The sequence below is a fragment of the Lepidochelys olivacea genome (genome assembly GCF_965140295.1).
Source record: "Lepidochelys olivacea isolate rLepOli2 genome assembly, chromosome: 11".
NCBI classification, from domain to species: Eukaryota; Metazoa; Chordata; order Testudines; family Cheloniidae; genus Lepidochelys; species Lepidochelys olivacea.
The window spans coordinates 51,259,744-51,279,808 of NC_140421.1; the positions used below are offsets into that span (position 1 = coordinate 51,259,744).

Consider the following 20,065-nt stretch of genomic DNA (forward strand, 5'->3'; position numbering starts at 1 on the left):
ATGAAATTTTTTTTTTACATATGACACAGTTAACCTATTGAACTCATTGCCACAAGATATTACAATCTGAGAATTTTGCCATAGCAGTTGAGAGAGAGAAAATGCTACTGGCTCCAATTCTCCTTTGCAGTAGACCAGTAGATCCAGTGCTTAACTCAGAAAAGAGAATGTATCTTAACTCACTATTTCTTTCCTAGAATGCGGACAGCAGTACAATCCTGTGGGTGAATCCTCCTGGTCTAAGAGGTAGTAGCCAATCTGGATGCAGAGATTTACCCATTTAACAAATGGGTAAATCCTCTTCTGATCTATCAGTCAGATGGGTTACAATCTTCTGCATGTGGAGTTTTCATGACTTCCACATCTACATGCAGGCATGTTTCCCTAGCTGCTCTTCTACGTGGCTGGAATCAGCTGCAGATGGTACCTCTCTGCTGAACAACCATCATTTTTCAGGCCTCAGCAGAGCTCCAGTGTGACATATAGCAGGAGTCCTCCCTGAAAAAAGCTGGTGAAGAAGGGCAGAAAATATTCTTCTTGTGCCTGCACTTGTGGAAGAAGGTGCATTCTTCCTGTCCTACCCTCCCTCTTCCACTTCAGCCTCCTACAGAACTGCCTCTGGACCAGGTGACTGTGCTCAGTTTCAGAAGGATTAGTGATTTCTGGTGGCTCCAGGTAGTGGGAGAAGAGAGTGATATAGCTTCTGTCCAGGGCATCAAAAGAAGACACTTCAGCCATGCTTGTGCTTGATCGCCATGGACTTGAATAGGAGTTTGCCTGAGACAGGCAGCCAGGATTAGACATGGTGGGTAAAATTTTCAAAAGCACCCAAGTCACCTAAAAGTCTAAGTCCCACTGACAGTCATTTTTTAATATGGGATTTAGGCGCTGTTGAAAATTTTACCCACTGACTTTAAACTTTTCTTCATCTTGTCGTTCATGTTAGAGAATTCTTGATCTATTTTAACCATAAACATCCACAGTCTAAAGCTCTGGAATGGAGTGAGGCATCCAATAACTTTACAAAAGAGATGTACAGATGGTGGTCTACAGGGCTGGATATAAGGGCAGGCAACCACCTGGGGTTCCAGACTTGGGATGATGTTTTTGTTGTTAGGGACATTTCAGTTATTCTTAAAATTAAAAAGGTTCTATACGCTTAGAAGAAGAAGAAATTGTTTTTGTATATAGCATGAATATATACAGATTTACAGATCCTAGCATACAAATGTATTGCCTCATATGACCGGGATAAATCATGCATGCAAATCATGCATAAAAGTCATGAAATGGGCTACAAATGCAATAAAAATAAGGCATTCAAAAGTTTAACAAATGGAGGAAGGAGGGCACTGAAGACACTCCTTGCCTGGGGCGCCATTTGGTCTAGGACCAGCCCTGGTCCTGTACTCCCCTATTTTTAGATCTCTGATACTGTGCTGATACTGCATTTGGTGAAGACAACTTTGGTGGCAGAAGGATTTAATTCTGTTTTAGGAGTCTAGAATAGATGTTTCATCATTAGAATGCTCTATTCTAGTTTGCTCTTCCCCTCTATTTTCACCTGAGCAAAGATTTATTTGAACAATGTGAGCAGTGATATAAAGTTAAAATAGCGCTTATCACAGTACCAGTGCACTTAGTTGTGTGACGTTTAATATGTTGATAAAATGGAGACAGATTGTAAACCAAACTTGATGGCAAGTGAATGTGTTTGTGCAACTGAACTTCCTATGCATAGTTTTGTTCTGGTTCTTGGAAGGAGACAGGAGGTAAACACACTGAGAATTCTAAAAGTGAAACCTAGGGCCAGATGGTGTCATTTAATCGCTTGCCTGCATCCAGCACAGTATGAAGATATACCACCCTAGAATGAGCTTTGGGAGCCGGGGGAGGACTGTACCTTTGTGCAGCCTGTTCTTTTGACTTGCTCCAAAGGACAGCAGGGGAGGAGGGCAGGGTCATGACCTCACTCGTGCTCTCTCCACTTGGAGGTACTCCTGGTGGGGCTAGGAGGAAGCATACCCTATCATCTATTAAAAACATTAACTTTGTCCCTAATCTGCGTGCTGGCTTGCAAGGATGGGAAGGCTTTTTGTGCCCTCCCTTGATGAAAGGTCCAGGATAATCTAACCCCCCAGTATATCTCCTTAAGGCGAGTTCCTAATTGAATCTCAGTCTAATAAAAAGGTTTGGTGTTTTTTTTTTTTTTTTTTTAAATCCCACTTGTTACATCCCTTTTGACAGCTAGGTAACTCCAGTGTAGTTACATAAAGAGAGAACGCAGTATTTTTCAGTAATCTTTAGCTAAATATGAAATACTCTTATGTGACCAACTTAGTCAAAAGAACACTGTAGTAATATTTATTTTTAATACGAAGATTTTTTTTTTGTTCTTTACCTATTTCTGGAGGCAGAGAAGAAAGTGCTTTTGCAGGCTCTCCTTGTTCTATAGAACAACAGAGCTTTGATGCAGACCTGGTTTTTTTTCTAGTTTATATTTGGTTAGCTACTAAAATTAGGGAAACAAATTTCCCCTGTACCTCTCATTCTTTCTTTCCTCTGTGTTTCTCCTAATTAGCATTAAGAGTTTGAATATAGCCTCATCGGTTTCACTTTTGTTTCCAGGCAACTTCACTTTCAAGAGTTCAGTCTTGCTGCCAATGAAATCAATAGCCCAAAGTTCTCTATTTTTTTAAATTTATTATTAGTTCAGTGCTGCAACATTTGGATTGCAAATGCCACATGTGAGTATCTACTTGCAATAAAAAAATATTTCTGCTGGAATTTTAAAAAGCAATTGTAGAAACAATTTCCATTAGTGTCTGGTTTTGTAAAAATACAAATTTTATTCCACAAGTAACATAGTTTCCAGTGAAATAATTAGGATTTTTGTTGTATTCTTTTTCCTCTTAGTAGTACTCATAAGTCAAATAGAAAAGGATGCTGAGCTACTTGAAGTTGGGCAGCACACTCTTGTTCAGAGCAGAAACATTGCCAGACATTTTTGGCATATCTGTGGCTATTAAGCATTAATTAAAGTACAGAACTTAAAGTACAGTGTCTGCAGACTTCTAATTTTGGTTTTGTTCTCATTTTAGTATCCTGTGGACATTTGTCCACATCATTAAATGGCCACATAATTTGGCACAGCTGTGTATGATTGGCAGTCACTGATCATTCTTCAAAATAAGCAGCGGGCACTGCTGTGTTAGGAACACATGTCTAACCAGAGTATTTTAGTCTCATTTTCCTGATCACTATCAGATGCTAGGCTTATGGGAGCAAATATAATACTCTAACATAGTCCATTTACTATATTTTTATTTTTGTGGTGGTTTTAAAAACAGATTTGAGGTTTTAAAGGTCAGCTTCTTATGTAAAGAGTTGAAGCAACAGCTAATGTCTCAATTTTTCATAGATAATTACTGTTACAATGAAATTAGTGGGAGTCTTCCCATTGACTACAATGGACTTTGGATCAGGTTCTATTCCAGAAAGTTCGATATTCTGTAATAATCGGTGAAATGGGTAGTTTTACTACTTTTTCCTGTTAGTGCTCCAAAGTCAGATGAGCAGCATAATTTTCTTCTTACCTTTCAGGATGGCATATTCATGTTCAAAGTTTAAAAAAAAAGGCCACATATTTTGGCATATTTCTTATGATACCTAATGCAAAGGTAATGCCAATAGTATTAAATGAGAAACTATGAAATAAGTTTGTCTCTTCAAAGAAACAACACTATGCGTATAGAGGAGAAATCATTTGGAAAGAATCTTAGCAAAATAAAACAAACCACACCAAACCACCCAGTACAACGGGGGAGTTTTATTTTCAAAATCATGTTCCTGTCAGTGGACCTATGTTCATTAGCAGAAAGCCTGCTCTCGCTCCTGCACCCTAGTCCCGTTCAATACTTCTGACTTGACTATTGTATTTGGTTTGTACTAGTTGTGATATGAGCCATTTTGGAAGAATTATCATGTACATGGGGAACAATAAAGGCTACTTACTTACTCCTAACAGTTTTCTGTTTTGTTTAAAGTTTCCAAACCAAGGACATAGGGTAGCTTTGATCAAAACTCCTGACTTGAAGCTATGGTTTCAAATTATTCTTAAAGTGTTTGTAAATTTATTCTGGAATTTTTACTTGATTTAAAAAAAATAGTTTTGCAGCAAAGCAAATCTATTCTTTCTAAAAACAGCTGTTTACATGTACAACTATAGGTTTACTTTGCTGTACTCTGGTTAGATGTTACAGTTTCTCTTGGAAACAAATATACAGACCTAAGCAGTATTTTTTACTAATGTTATTCCCTTTTGTCCTGTTATAATTTTTACAATGCTTTTTTCCCCTTTGCCATAAGAAAAATATACTTCCTACAGCATGGTCTCTGTTTTGCTGCTCAAAAGCCAAACACATACAGTTTTTATGCATTATGACTGGATCATAAATTTCAGCTGGTGTTGATTTCAGCAAGAGGGTATTAATCAAGAATTCTTATTTTAAATAACATTACCCGAGAAGACTCCCAAATATCAATATGAAGTCTTCTTCAAAACAATGGTATTGTAATAACACTACCAAAAAATAGCTGTGCCTTTATGAATATTTATTAAAATGCATACAAACTTTTTACAATTGAATGTTGCTTGGTATTGTAGTTTATTTAGATTCAGTCTGCAGAGCCAGATATAGTGGTATGTGCTGCAAGCTGACAAATTTTGCTCACAGATAAAACTGCAATAGTGCTCAAAATAAGATTTAGCTTCAGATTTATTGACTATACAGTATCATTTTTTTTCTTGTAGATACCATGTTAAATTAAAATGTTTCTTTCCTTGTTTCTTTACTCAGGTAGTTTCAACATTTAAAACCAGATTCCTAAAGTTTGGTTCCTTGTACTTTATGTAAACAACCCTGCATTGGTAGTGGATGGGTAAATAATCTTGTAGGTCTAACTAATTTTACTCAATTATTATAAGCCTCAGTTATATTTATAATCTTTAGTTATTCAGTTTTAACTTAGCAAAGAGCTGCTGCTGCTCACTGAAGTCAATGGAAGTTTTACCATGGACTTTTAGAGGAGCAGGATGGGGCACCAAACATGCATAGGAAAGGCAAACATTATTTCATCATAAAAAAACAGAGTATTTATATAGCTGAACGCTTGGGGGGGGCGGGGGGGAGGAAGAGGCAGTTTGGAGAGAGACCAGTAGGGAGAACTATAACATAAAAAAAAAAAGACAAAACAAAGACTCAGGCAGAATAGCCAGCTGATCCTAAGCGAATTTCTGTCCCCTCAGCACATTTTATCTCATCCCTTTATTGTAAAAAAACAATTAATAAACAACCATTTAAAATTATTTATTGCACAATCTTGCATCTACCTTTTCTATTAAGTGAAAACATTAAAAAAACTACCGAGCCTCCCTGGTGTTTCTTCTTTCCTTGTCCCTTTTCAGTCTATTTTTAATTCCTGTACCATGTATCTTATTTTTTTTCTTTGATTTCAGCAATTTGGTATAGCAAAACTTGCTTCTCCCATATAGACATATATTATACAATAATAAAAATGTTTTGATTAAATAAAAAACTTGGACCATATCAGGAGTCCTGCAATGGGAGAGGGAGGGCACCAGGGTATTGATTTTAAAACAGTCACTTTATTAGGTTTCAGAGTAGCAGCCGTGTTAGTCTGTATTCGCTAAAAGAAAAGGAGTACTTGTGGCACCTTAGAGACTAACCAATTTATTTGAGCATGAGCTTTCGTGAGCTACAGCTCACTTCATCGGATGCATCCGATGAAGTGAGCTGTAGCTCACAAAAGCTTATGCTCAAATAAATTGGTTAGTCTCTAAGGTGCCACAAGTACTCCTTTTCTTTTCACTTTATTAGGACACTCTGTGCCAGTTTTATTCACAGGGGGCAAGGTTAGTATATAGAAAATCATGAACAACTTCAGAGGTATGCCACATAAATGCAGCTAGTGTTCTTATGTCAAATAGGATTTTAATGGTACTGAATACTGATTGCCAGGGAAAGAATGACCAGAACAATAAATCCTATTTGTTGAGAGACTTCATGAAATACAGGCAACCAGTACAAGTTGGGAATAATAGTACCACAAAAAACTTAGTGTAATTTAAAACTTGCCTAATTTTTTAGCCACTTGGTCCTACATTCTTGGCAGGTGATCTGTGAATGTATAATCTGTGAGAGTTAATCCACCCTTTGATCTATGCATATTATTTCAAAGTTTTCCTCCTCAAACTATTTCCTTTGAAACTCCAAGTAACTGATTTTCAGAGGCCTGGATGAGTTTCTAGTAAATCACTCTTTGTGGTTCTATAGATCGATAAAGTGCTGTATCTGAATGCAATTTTTTTTTAAAATGCATAAAAATGTCAGTCAACTTCACGTGTGTTACTCACAGGCTTTACAATATTTCAAGTCACTTCTTTTGATTTCATGATTATGAGCCCAGTCCTTTGCTCCTTACTTAAGCAACACTTTCATTGACATCACTGGGAGTTTTACCCAGGGAAGGAGTTCAGGACTTAGGCCCTAAACTTGCAAACACTTACTTGTATGTTTATTTTTACATAGGTGAATAGTCCCTTTGAAGTCAATGTAAATGTTTGTCCTTGATATGCATATGTATTCCCCATTGATATAACTGCTCAGTGTTCCATATATAAACTGATGGTACAAGATGGCTTAATAGTCCCAGGTATAATCAAGGGAAGTTTGAAAGGGGATTACTAAGATTAACACTCTCACCCTTCCAGTTCTTCCATCTCTAAACTCTGCAGAAGATTCTGATCCATCTGTGTGGTGTCGCTCTGATTTCATTACATAGAGTATGTACCAGAATCTCTTGTGGGTATGATTAGACATTGCATTATCAGCAAACTGAGAAGTGGATGGATTGGCCTGTGCTTCAGTTGAGGAGAAGGTAGCTACAGAATGCAGACTGCAGTCAACTACCCTTCCCCTACAGCTGGCAGTGTGTGAGATGGCTTAATACAGCCTCCTCCTCCTCCATCCAGCTGTTAGTGTTGCACATTTCCAGCATGGTTTTCTCTGTGTCCTTTCTGATTATCAATGACCTTTGCTCTGTATGAAACCTGTAGTCAGAGCGGAGTAGGAGCATTCCTTTGTTTGGAAGTTGGCTCCTTCCTCAGACCATTTGTTTTAGGTAGAACTCCTACTTGGAAGCACTGATGGTAGGATATGGCCTGAATATAGGAGTACAAGATATAGCCAGCAATGTATAGGATGGGGAAGAAGGCCAGGATCAAAGGGCCAAGCTTGGGGCCCAAAAGGAAAGAGGAAATTAGCAGAACTGGGTGCAGTAAGGAACAAGAGAGCAACGAAGGAAGACATAATAAAGGCATTGAAACAAATGAGGGAGATACATAAGAACTAGGAAGGAATGGAATAAAGGATGAGAAGCAGAGGAGGTTCATTTTGAGAGAAAGAATGAGGACACATTTTGGACAAAGAGAATAGTGTTTGATTTCTGTTTAATGAAGAAACAAGAGTAAAAAGATGAAGTAGAAGATGTCATAGGGTGATCCCCCTCAGAGTCTTTTCCAGCCTCACAAGTGACCTTCAAAACTCCAGGTATTCTTCACCACCACGCTTTATTATATCCCTTCAGCAGACCACAGCCTGGAATGCTATTTAGAGTCAGTAGGCAGCTTCCCCCACTTGCTTCTAGGAAAGGGTACAATATTAGCCACCACTCCAGCCTTCATTCAGCTCCCTACTCTCATCACTAGCACTTCCTTCCCGTCTGCTTATGTAGTCCCAGCTACTGGGTTACTTCCACTCAATTAGCCGTTCAGCTATATCTCTGTTCAGTTAATTGGCACCTTGTGTGGACAGCCTGCCTTTCAATCAGGTCCCAATTAATGTACCCTGGTAGGGATTTGTGTTACTGATTGAGCACACCTTGTTACAGAAGGTAAATAGATGACATAGGAAGGAGAGAGAGGGGGAAGAGAAAAGAGAGAATTAAAGATGGAAATAGAAACCTAGAAGGAAATAAAGTAAACAGCAAAAAGAACATCAAGAAATGGCACCTACAACTTTTAGGGGTGTGGAGTTTATTTTATTTATTGTTCTTTCTAGATTTTATAGCATTTCCCAGGCAGATGTCTCATAGCACCCACATGTTGGGGAAGAGGTATTACAGAATGATGGTAGAATGTGGTTCCTGTGGGGTTTTGAGTCTTATTGCTTTGTAGTACACTATAATCTATAAATTACCTGCTGCGTTGACAGGTAATTTTCTTTTCTGAATGTCAAGGGCTGAACAGTGACTCAAAGAAATTTTCAAACAGGATTTTCTCTAGTGTGGCCCAAGAAATGGATTCAAGAAACTGAAATCCCAAGAACAGACAAAATTAATATCTTTAGCAAAGATAGCTGTTTAGTATTAAGCCCAAACCAAAAGATTGGGATAGGGGATATAAAAGGTTTCAGGGGAAAGGAATATTATAAGGGCAGAAAATGAATGCATGTGGTAGCCACTTTCCAAGAGTTTGGTAAGCCTAGTTTCACAATAACTTTCAAAACATGAAGGGTAAACAGAAAAAAACAAGAAAAGAGTCAGTGGTCAGCCTAAAGAGAGAGGAGGGTTGTGAGAAATCCATCCAGGGACAAGGCTGATACATGTGACAAGAGTACAAAATCTAATGGAAAACAAGAAAGTGGGCAGCATGAAGATTTATATGGGGGGAGGCTACAACTATTGTCCTTAGTTTATCTCTCCCATAACAAGAAGGTTATTTCCCTGCAAAATACTCATGCACAGTGAATGAATACTTGTGCTATGATAAATCAAGTGGTGGGCCAGGATCAGATCTACTCCTTCTTCACTGAATTTTAAAAGAATTGGATCAATATCTAACTACAAACTTCTCAGTTCCAAACAATTGCTGAGTAAAATGGTGCTACGCAACACAAAGTACCATAGGGTCTTCACTAAAAGATTCATCAAAGCCAGGGTTTCTTACCATTCTGTATAGACACCCATAAAAAGATGTCTTTGTCAAGTAGTTATCCTGATGTAGCTCCTGGCACTTTGGTACAGCTATATTGCATCACTACATCTTAATCAGCGATATACTGTGCCAGTCTAGCCAATTCAATGAACTACAAGCTCCTATGTTAAGTATTTTGGTGCATAAGGTATCCCTTCCCATCCTGAATGTTATGTGTGTAGTATTGCTCTCCACCCAAGATTTTTTATGAGACTAATATAATGTGGAAAGTACAGCAACCAGCACAAGTTAGAGCTCTTATTACTTCCTAAGGGATACTTAGGCTCCATATTTTTTAATGTTCTGAATGTTAAATGTTCTTTAATGGGTATGAAGTAATTTTGTTCTAAATAGAATTAAGGTTCATTTTTACTTCCTTTAATCTTAAAACACATCTTGAACTTTCAGTGGGAAATTGTGCTGTATGTAACAGTAAATCTGTTAACAGCCTGCTGCTGGTATGAGTTTGCCAGGTCTTAGAGTGGCTGATAAGACTATGTGGTGTGCCTGTGTTTTTCCAGCAGTGAGATTGCAAATGAGAGTCAACACCAGAGACGGAGGCTGCATTTTCTGTCTTTGCTATTCTTCCCTTTTGTGTGTGTTTGTCTTGTTTGTTTTCTAGAAAAACAACAGCAAAAACGATAGCTCCAGCCCATCTCAACTAACTTCTTCTCTTGTCCCCAAAGGACAGTTGTTACCATCTTCGCTACCAACAGAGTGTCAGACAAGGGGTTTTTCCTTTTAAAGACTCTCTACAGAGCAAGGAATGCTGTTTAAATGAAAGCCTTACTTAATACTTTATATGTTAAGTGCCTTAACTATCTTTACTTTTTTTTGTATCTTTAATAAAAGGTTAAAAAGATGTTTAATTGTGTTTGCCACAGTACTAAGCACACTGAAGTCTTTATACAAATCCCAAATAATGTTTCCAGCAGTTAAAGTTGGACAGTGAAAAGGTGTGAGGAGGCATGTCCTTATCTGGTTAAGGAGGGAGCTAATGAGCTCTTCAGCCAGTGCTATCCAGACATACATGCAGCGCTTGCTCTGCCAGGAGGGAGGAAATTAAAAAGGGAAGAGGTGGTAACTAGGGGAAGACTGCTGTGCTTCAGGGACAGCTGGTTACAGCAATTAGATCAGTGAAGAGAGAGAGAGCCATGGACCCTGCTGCCCCAAGACAGCCTGGACTAGGCACAAAAAGGGGGTGCGGGAGTCTGAGGATGGATGCTAGCCCCAATCCGAACTCTAGGGCCCAGCTTAGTCTATATGCTTTTTAAAGAGGTAACCAAGTGACTACCCAAAAGCTTGAGCACCCCTCCCCCCTTTCTTTACTTTGATCCTGCCCTCCCCTTGTTTTTGTTGGTGGGTTGGTTCAACTTGGTTAGAGACACTCTTCTATACCCCGAGCAGGGGAAGGATACTGTGAGTGCCAGAGAAGGGAAGTAACCCAAACCACAGTGAAGTGGGAACTCAAGGGATCCCCATTCACCACACAGGGTCACTTAATGCCTTTGACTCTTTGTGCCCTTTGATTCTAAATCAATACCACAGGATGCATGTTCTCATATTATCATTTAGCATTTGGTTGAACACCTAAACAGAAAGTTCTTCTATGGAAGCTGAACATCAAAAACAAACTTCTCATTACTTCTGTGTTAAAGCAATTAAATAAAACAAGATGAATGTCCTAACCAATGACTCCATATATGACTACAACTGAAGAGTGTTAATTTCTTCAGAACACAACTCACTTAGATAATTACTCTACAAAACTTAGTGTTCAAAAATACACGGAAGCTGTAAACATGTATATTTTCTTTGCCATACAGATCTCAATTGTAGGTTTTATAATTTTTCTTTATTTCTTTTCTAATATTCAGTTCTTTCTGTTTCAATATTAATTGCTATATTGCACATTCATATCCGTGTTGTAGCTTTCCCCGGCCTGGCAAATTCCCTTCTCCTCTTGTCATTTTTCAGCTTTACATTATATGAAGAAAATATATCACTTGTGTACCACCAAGGGCATGATTTATATGTCTCTAGGTTTACCGCATATAATGTGAAATATTAAAACATTCTAAAATGCAGATAAATGTACATTTAATCCAGTGCATCTTGCATAAGGAGGAGAAGCAATGGAAAATAAAGAAATGACTGGCTCTCAAAATATGCACTTAAAATATTCATTTGGCCTTAAGTAAAGCCCTTTAAGAGATTTTTGGCGTTTGCTTGTTCTTCCCTGAATTATTTTATTAAATAGCTTTTGAAGACATTAATTACTGATTTAACTGTTGAGGAACATGGTATTGTTTATGGCAGGGGACTAGTTTTCTCAAAGCTCATAAACCATAGAACCATAGACCATAGAATATCAGGGTTGGAAGGGACCTCAGGAGGTTATCTAGTCCAACCCCCGCTCAAAGCAGGACCAATCTCCAATTTTTGTCCCAGACCCCTAAATGGCCCCCTCAAGGATTGAACTCGCAATGCGTTTAGCAGGCCAATGCTCAAACCACTGAGCTATCCCTCCCCCTTTTCTTTCTAACACATCTCAGAAGCCCATCAAAAACGTAGGCAACAAAAGCATTGTTAAAAGAAAAGGAGTACTTGTGGTACCTTAGAGACTAACATTTATCTGAGCATAAGCTTTCGTGAGCTACAGCTCACTTCATCGGATGCATACAGTGGAAAATACATTGGGAAGATTTTATATACACAGAGAACATGAAACAATGGGTGTTGCCATACAGACTGTAACAAGAGTGATCAGGAAAGGTGAGCTATTACCAGCAGGAGAGCGGGGGCGGGTGGGAATTTTTTGTAGTGATAATCAAGGTGGGCCATTTCCAGCAGTTGACAATAACATGTGAGGAACAGGAGGGGGGGAAATATACAAGGGGAAATAGTTTTACTTTGTATAATGACACATCCACTCCCAGTCTTTATTCAAGCCTAAGTTAATTGTATCCAATTTGCAAATTAATTCCAATTCAGCAGTCTCTCCTTGGAGTCTGTTTTTGAAGTTTTTTTGTTGAAAAATGGCAACTTCTAGGTCTGTAATTGAGTGACCAAAGAGATTTAAGTGTTCTCCGACTGGTTTTTGAATGTTATAATTCTTGATGTCTGATTTGTGTCCATTTATTCTTTTACGTAGAGACTGTCCAGTTTGGCCAATGTACATGGCAGAGGGGCATTGCTGGCACATGATGGCATATGTCACATTGGTAGATGCGTAGGTGAACGAGCCTCTGATAGTGTGGCTGATGTGATTAGGCCCTATGATGGTGTCCCCTGGATAGATAAGTGGACACGGTTGGCAACGGACTTTGTTGCAAGGATAGGTTCCTGGGTTAGTGTTTTTGTTGTGTGGTTGCTGGTGAGCATTTGCTTCAGGTTGGAGGGCTGTCTGTAAGCAAGGACTGGCCTGTCTCCCAAGATCTGTGAGAGTGATGGGTCGTCCTTCAGGATAGTTTGTAGATCCTTGATGATGCATTGGAGAGGTTTTAGTTGGGGGCTGAAGGTGATGGCTAGTAGCGTTCTGTTATTTTCTTTGTTGGGCCTGTCCTGTAGTAGGTGACTTCTGGGTACTCTTCTGGCTCTGTCAATCTGTTTCTTCACTTCAGCAGGTGGGTATTGTAGTTGTAAGAACGCTTGATAGAGATCTTGTAGGTGTTTGTCTCTGTTTGAGGGGTTGGAGCAAATGTGGTTGTATCGTAGAGCTTGGCTGTAGACGATGGATTGTGTGGTGTTGATGAAAGCTGGAGGGATGTAGGTAAGTATAGCGGTCAGTAGGTTTCCGGTATAGGGTGGTGTTTATGTGACTATCGCTTATTAGCACCATAGTGTCCAGGAAGTGGATCTCTTGTGTGGACTGGTCCAGGCTGAGGTTGATGGTGGGATGGAAATTGTTGAAATCATGGTGGAATTCCTGAAAGGTTTCTTTTCCATGGATCCAGATGATGAAGATATCATCAATGTAGCGCAAGTAGAGTAGGGGCATTAAGGGACGAGAGCTGAGGAAGCGTTGTTCTGAGTCAGCCATAAAAATGTTGGCATACTGTGGGGCCATGCGGGTACCCATAGCAGTGCCGCTGATTTGAAGGTATACATTGTCCCCAAATGTGAAATAGTTATGGGTGAGGATAAAGTCACAAGGTTCAGCCATCAGGTTTGCCGTGGCATTATCGGGGATACTGTTCCTGATGGCTTGTAGTCCATCTTTGTGTGGAATGTTGGTGTAGAGGGCTTCTACATCCATAGTGGCCAGGATGGTGTTTTCAGGAAGATCACCGATGAATTGTAGTAGCATCGTTGTAGCCTATCTAAATGTCTGATTTCTGTATATGTTTAAGGAATTTGTAAATAATAGGGCCTCATCCATCACCCTTTGCATTCCATGGGAGCTGAATTGGAACTACAAAGTTTTCATGGTTTTGTTGACTATAGGTTGTGTATTGAGGGAATATTTAAAAATATACTTTTGTATACATTTTGTATACAAGAATAACTGTTTTTTTGGCTTAGACATTTTGGATAAATATTTGTGATTATCACTAGCAAAGACTTGGCTTTAAAAACTGATGGTGTCCATATGTACAGTAGGTATGGTCAGGCACAATGATTTCTAATGTTTCTCTGCCAATGTCTGTGTCGTAAAGGAACTAACTTCAGGGTTAGTGGCTGGGTCTTTCCACTAAACATTGCTCTGAAATGTGTGGAAAGCAAATTGGGGATTACAGGGAGACAAATGTTCAAAAGTGGATGCCCAACTTGAGACGTCCGAGGCCTCATTTCAAGAGGTGATAAAGATCCACAGCTCCAACTAACATTAATGGGAACTGTGGATCCTCTGCACCTCTCATAATCAGGCCATAAGGGTCTCAAATGAGGCACCTAAAACACTTAAGTGTCCATTCTTTGAAATTTTTTGACCTGAGTTGTTTGGGCCATAACATTTAAGTTCTTAGTCATAATATACAGAAGTCATTTTTAGCATGGGGGGTGGGGGGGAAGGGGGACCTTTCTGTACAACATACTTACACGCAACTAGACCACTTGAAATAATTGATATTTAATACTGTTTACTTTTATTCTCTTAAAAAGTGTTGAACTTTTTGTTTTCAATATAATTATCACTTCTAGCAATAAATTAACCAGAATAACAGCCAAAAGTCTGAGTCTTCTCTTACTGAAAGTCCATTGACTTTGATGGGAGCATGATCAAGATAAGTTATCAGCAGTACAGTCTGTGGGTAGCTGTGCATGTGCAACTGCATGTCTATTTTGAATATATTTTGTAGTAACTTTTGGATACCTTGCATGCATACATACTACAAAACTCATCTAATTTTATATTTAAATAGAACACATTAATGCATGCCTGATTAATGAAAATAAGGCCCTAACTATAAATATTAAAACAATGCTATATTTCTAATTGTCCAAGAAATGCATGTTCAGAGCATTCATCAAATCTTTGTACACACATACAAATATAGTTCTTTCCTTTTTCCTTTAACTGAATATGATCTTAATTACTTTTCACTAGAGCTGATTTGGGGGAAAAGCTCTCCATGAAAAGTTGACAAAAACAAAAATGAGTTTTTCTGAAAATTTGCTTTGCCCATTGGCCATCTGTAATAAGGCATGAAATCTCTCCCAGTGCTTGTCTTATTCCCCAGTTAATCCAGTTAGACTGGACAGTGGAGACAGTTGTGTTAGCAACTCTGATGTTACAGGCTTTTGACATGAGATTACAACATGCTACTGTCAGCAAGAATCATTTAACCAATGGAATACAAAAGAGGAGGCACAATGAGAGAAAATCATTTGTGACTTCTATGTCAATAACCCTTCACACTTTGAAGCATGACTACATTCCCCCCTGAATCAAATTAGATCATACTCCTTTGCCCAACTTTTTTTTTTATTTATTGTAAACAAATAGTAGAAATTCAGATGTTATAACATTAAGTGATTGCCCTTTGCTCAACACCTGCCCTGACAATCTGGTTAACAATTATCCAATATTCCATTCTTGAGTTTTTGGCAAAATAACTAGAGTGTCTAGATGCCTCAGATTTGTTTCACCTGTGTCAACCTGAGTACCAAACAGAGACTGCACTGATGGCATTGATAAATGATCTAATTATTAATTTATAAGGCTTGATTCATACTAAATCAGCCTGGGGACCTGATTCACAGTTACACTTAGGTCCTTTTACACCTCTGTGGCCTTAAGTCCCCTATTATACTGCCAGAGTAATGTAAAGGCACCTGTCACATGTGAGCCTGGCTCCTTTAAAGAGTGAGTGGTTCAGCTTACCTAGGACTAATTAGCCAGTGCCCATCAGGTGTAATGAGGGACAGCTGGCCCCTATAAAGATCAGTGGGGATGCTCAATAAAGACAAAATGAGAGAAAACTGCTAGAGGATGGAAAGGCTCTGGCAGGAGTCCAGGGTAGGCTGGGGAGAAGGAACTATAGGGGAAAGTGAAGACTCCTGTAATGGTTCTCCAGAACCACGGTCAGAACAAGGATGAAAGAGTGATTGAGAATCCTGGAAAACCCTATAGCAAGTGCACGGAGGGTGAAAGACTTTGTTTATTGTGAGGACATGGTATGAAGCCTAGGTGGGATAGAGAACATTCTGTATCTAATAACTTTTATGGAGAAAATTTAAAAAAGCAAAGTCAGAAGGAGAGGAGCCTGAATCGTACCTTGATTGGGCAGTGACCCCATGACATTGCCTAAGCTTAAATGAGAATCATCAGCCCCAGCATGTTTATGCTGATATTCTTAGATCTATCACTTGCTTTTGTCACCATTAATCACAACATGGTGTTGACTCATCTGCAGACTGTGGCAGGAATGAAAGGGCTTCTCTTGGATTTCTGGTCCTTCCTTGTTGAGCATTTCAGAAAGTGATGTTGGGCAATTCTCCTTAGACCCCTTGAGGGGAGAGGTACAACTCAACATAAGGGTGGCATTTCTTGGACCTCATCATCGGTACAAGACTCATTTGCTTGCCTCCTTAATCTCATCCCTTGTATTAATGTAACTATGAACGCCACTCTATCTCTATAGATTTCTCCCCTGATTTCTTTTGTTTGGCTGATTCTTCATTCATCCTCCCTGCTACGTTCAACACCCAGAGTCCAGTTTTGCAGAGTGCAGGCTGGATTAAGGCTTCAATGGACCTGTGAAACCGTTATTATATTGACTCAAGATATTCTTCTTCCTTTTAAACATGTTCAGGCCTTTGGTGAATCACATATGCAAACAATTATGAAGAAGAGGGACTACTTCTGGACTTCTTGTATCTCTGCTCTACTTTCAATCTCTTAAACCTCATCCTGTTCTACTGGTTGTCTTGGTGATGGGGAAAAAACTCTCTCAAGGAAGAAACAAATGATAAGAAACCATGTATTGTGACACTTCTCTCTTATTCCCTCCAAAGAATATGCATAAGATGTAGTTGAAAATAGATTTATATTACATTCCTCTTAATTATAAACTAAAATAGAGATTCTCATGAGGAAAATATCCTACAGAAACCAGAAAACCAAAGATTCCCATACAGAGATTCCTTCTTCTTTCCACCCGCCCAGATTTTAATATAAAACATCTACATTTTAATGGGAAACACAGTTGCCTATGGAAGGAGCACTGAAAATGTTTTGATGGGTATCAATGTTTAGGAAACTATTTTATTGTACTCAGAATGGTATTGTGTTATTACTAACAATTTTAGGACAAATTATACCCTGACCCCATTCAATATCACTGAGTGAAGTTGGGACAAAATCTTGTCATTTTCATTAAATCTGGATCTCATTTTACTTGAAACCATCTCTGATGCTGAATGGTATTTACATATAATGGCACAGTAATAGTATTTTTGAATACCCTTAATAAAATTTTCACTTCTTTTGTAAATAGCCTTGGAAAATGTAAAACTAAAATCTATTTCCTTGCTAGAAATGTCTTCCATTCATCCTGCATGCACTTTTGCTTTGCTATTGAGATTGATGAGCTGCTAACCTTTATTTGTCTTACCTTAAAAAAAAAAGCCTACTGAAGTTTTATTTTATAAAACATAAACAGGTAAAGATGTACATGACTTTGCAAAACAAGAAATAAGGTAGATTAAAACTTTGAACTTACATTTCTTAACTTGAGAGTGGTTGAGCTAGTATTATCAAAAATATATATATATATATATGTAGTATACTTATTGAACCAATTTAAGATTGTTTGTCTTAGGCAACACATGTCACAAGTCAACTTGTACTGTTCATTTTGAAAAGCTAAATATAAAACCATACTCTTTTGTTGAAACTGATGGTAGTTTTGCCCGAGTATGGAGTGCAGGAGTTGGCTCTTTACCTCAGGAAACAAACACACTAGTAAAAAATAACAAAACAAACCCTAAATATTTAAAGCAATTAAAAAAACTCTTCAAAATATCATTGTATTAAAATACTTCCGTGCCAGCTATGAGGAAATACTTTTCTTTTTTCTGCAATCCTATATGGACTTCATAATTTCCCCCCCATCTAGCCACTGTTGGACAGACATAAACAGAATAGGAGATATATATATATATATATATATATATATACACACACATATAATGGGCTGTCAACTAGACTGTTAACAAGATGTTGGTACTGACTGTGCCAGAAGTACTTCATGCACATGCAGGTGATGGGCTTTCAGCAACAACGACACCACAACACCCAGCACCGCCTGTGTGATCCAGCAGGAACGCTAGAGCTCATCAGCATTTTTGCCTCTCAAAAGAAAAGTCAGCTGTGGATGAAATGAGAAATTTCAGTCATTCATTATGCATCCTTCCACCTTTCTATTATTGTAAGAGGGCTGTTTTTCTTTCTAGACTTTTCATATAAATCCTTAAGGTGGGTGTAACTCCCGATGCTAAAAAGTCATCATGCACAAAAACACAGCCGTGAAAGTGATGCACGTTTGGAATCCAAATAGGCATTCCATCCTCCCTCCATTTTCCTTCCCTCTTTGTATATTCATTTTGGTATGTTTCCCCTTTGGCTGGGATTTAGGCAGACTGCTTGTTACCATTGTTAGGGACTTTGTACAAAATGATTCTGTGCAACAGTCTCATGGTTTACTTACAAACTGCCCACATTCAAATGTACACATTTTGAAAATGTAAAATTATGCTGATGCTTGTTTGTTTTTCTTCTTTAGGAACATAATTCAACTGGAATTTTCAGGAACTTGATATCTGTACCCTGCAGTAGAGACCACTGTGAGAATTTGCTTCATTTTAGCATCCAAATTCTGGAGGCAATATTTTGTGTTTGCAAATCAATGGAAAAATTATTCACACTAATTAATCTGACTATCGTTTTCAGCCTCAGCCCTGTTTCCAGGTACTAGTGCATATCAGTGATCATGTTTGTCTGATGTTACTATTGAAAATATTAGTGGTCAACATTTATCTACCTATAATCAAAGATTAAAGTTAACAGATTAATCTGAATATGTGGATGTTCACATTGAATGACCTCATTTATAGCTGTTTTTCATATAATACACTTTGTATGAATACATATTTTTGTGTGGCTTACAGTTAAAAACCCATGTTTGACTTGTATCCTTTGTTTTTTTTGTCATGGTCTATCATGACACAACCTCAATCTTTCTGAATAATCATAGAATTGGGGGGCTGAAAGTGACCTTGAGAGAGGTCATCTAGCAAGCCCGTGTGTTAGGCAGCACCAACTACAATGTCTCTTAACTTTGCTTAAAAAAACCTTTGCTCTGATTTCAGTGACATGTCTTGCTCTGCTATCTAAATGGCCACTCTCAAGGTTTGTCTGTTGAATAATGAAAAATGAAACGCTGCTATTACTCTGGTGCTCTGCTATGGAAAATCAGGAGTAGGAATGACAGATGAGTTTCCTGTGTTTCCAAAGCGAGTGCATGTGCCCTTACTGGCATCACCATGGCAGAATGACATGGGATAAATGGAAGATGAAAGAGATGGGTTTCTTGTCCTTCCACAGGGAATACATGGTCCTTAACCTGCAATCCCCATGACTTTCATTGAAATACTTGATCTTAAAGGTTCTGTGTCCCTACAGCACACTTTAACAAGGAATATATATCCCCTAACTTGAATCTCCCAGTGCCAGAATAAGAGGGAATGCATGTCCCCTAACCAGAAGACTTCTATCCCTCATCACAGACTTCCTCAAAACATTTATTCAATAGAGGTTTTTATACTGTGCTCATTACTGTAGTTCCTGAACACCTTCCAGTAGGGTATTAAATATAACTACACACCTATCATGTGGTGTTTGTTCTCTCATCGTCCTTCTAGGCAGAGAAGTGTATGCAGTGTCTTGTTTTGGTAGGGTTCGTGTGTGTGTGTTTATATTTATATATATATATATATACACACACACACACGTGTTTTAGAAGGCAAGGACAAATAAATGTACCCTGCACTTTGAGCAGAAGGTAGTGAGGTTTGTGAAGGTCCTGAATTCTTGAGGGAGTTCATTCCATGGTTTCAGATTGGCCCTGAGAAAGTTCTGGCTCTTCCAATGGTGCTCTTTACCCTTATTGTAGAGAGTTTAATTGTGCCCGAGGAGCAGCGTTGTTGACCACAGACTTCATCCTAGAGCTTTAGGCAGTTTTTTAGATACCCTGGATCCAGCCTATGGATCACCTTGAAGATAAGGTCTCGGATCTTGATTTTGCTTAGAAATTCTATGGGACGCCATCATAAAGAGCGGAGGCCAAGTTTGATGTGTTTGTGGTAGCCTTTGGTGCTGAGAAGATATGGTGTAGTGTTCTGTACTAGTTGGAGTTTCCTAAGTGCTAAAGGCACCATGCCCAGGTATATTGCATTGTGGTAGTCCGGCAAACAAGTGTCAAAGGTGTGAATAACTGAAACCAGGTCATTATCTCTAGAATAGCCCACTGGAGATGAGCATTATCCATGAGTAATGTTTCTCTGTGA

At 38.6% G+C, this 20,065-nt stretch overlaps 1 long non-coding RNA gene across 2 annotated transcripts in view; it reads right to left on the reverse strand.

Moving 5' to 3' along the window:
• LOC311528137 overlaps positions 1-20,065 on the reverse strand; it is a 64,003-nt gene that overhangs the window by 42,628 nt on the left and 1,310 nt on the right. For both annotated transcript variants that reach the window (XR_014713520.1, XR_014713521.1), the window contains exon 2: positions 17,732-17,868. This is a non-coding gene — a long non-coding RNA (uncharacterized lncRNA). The remainder of the gene's footprint in view (positions 1-17,731; positions 17,869-20,065) is intronic.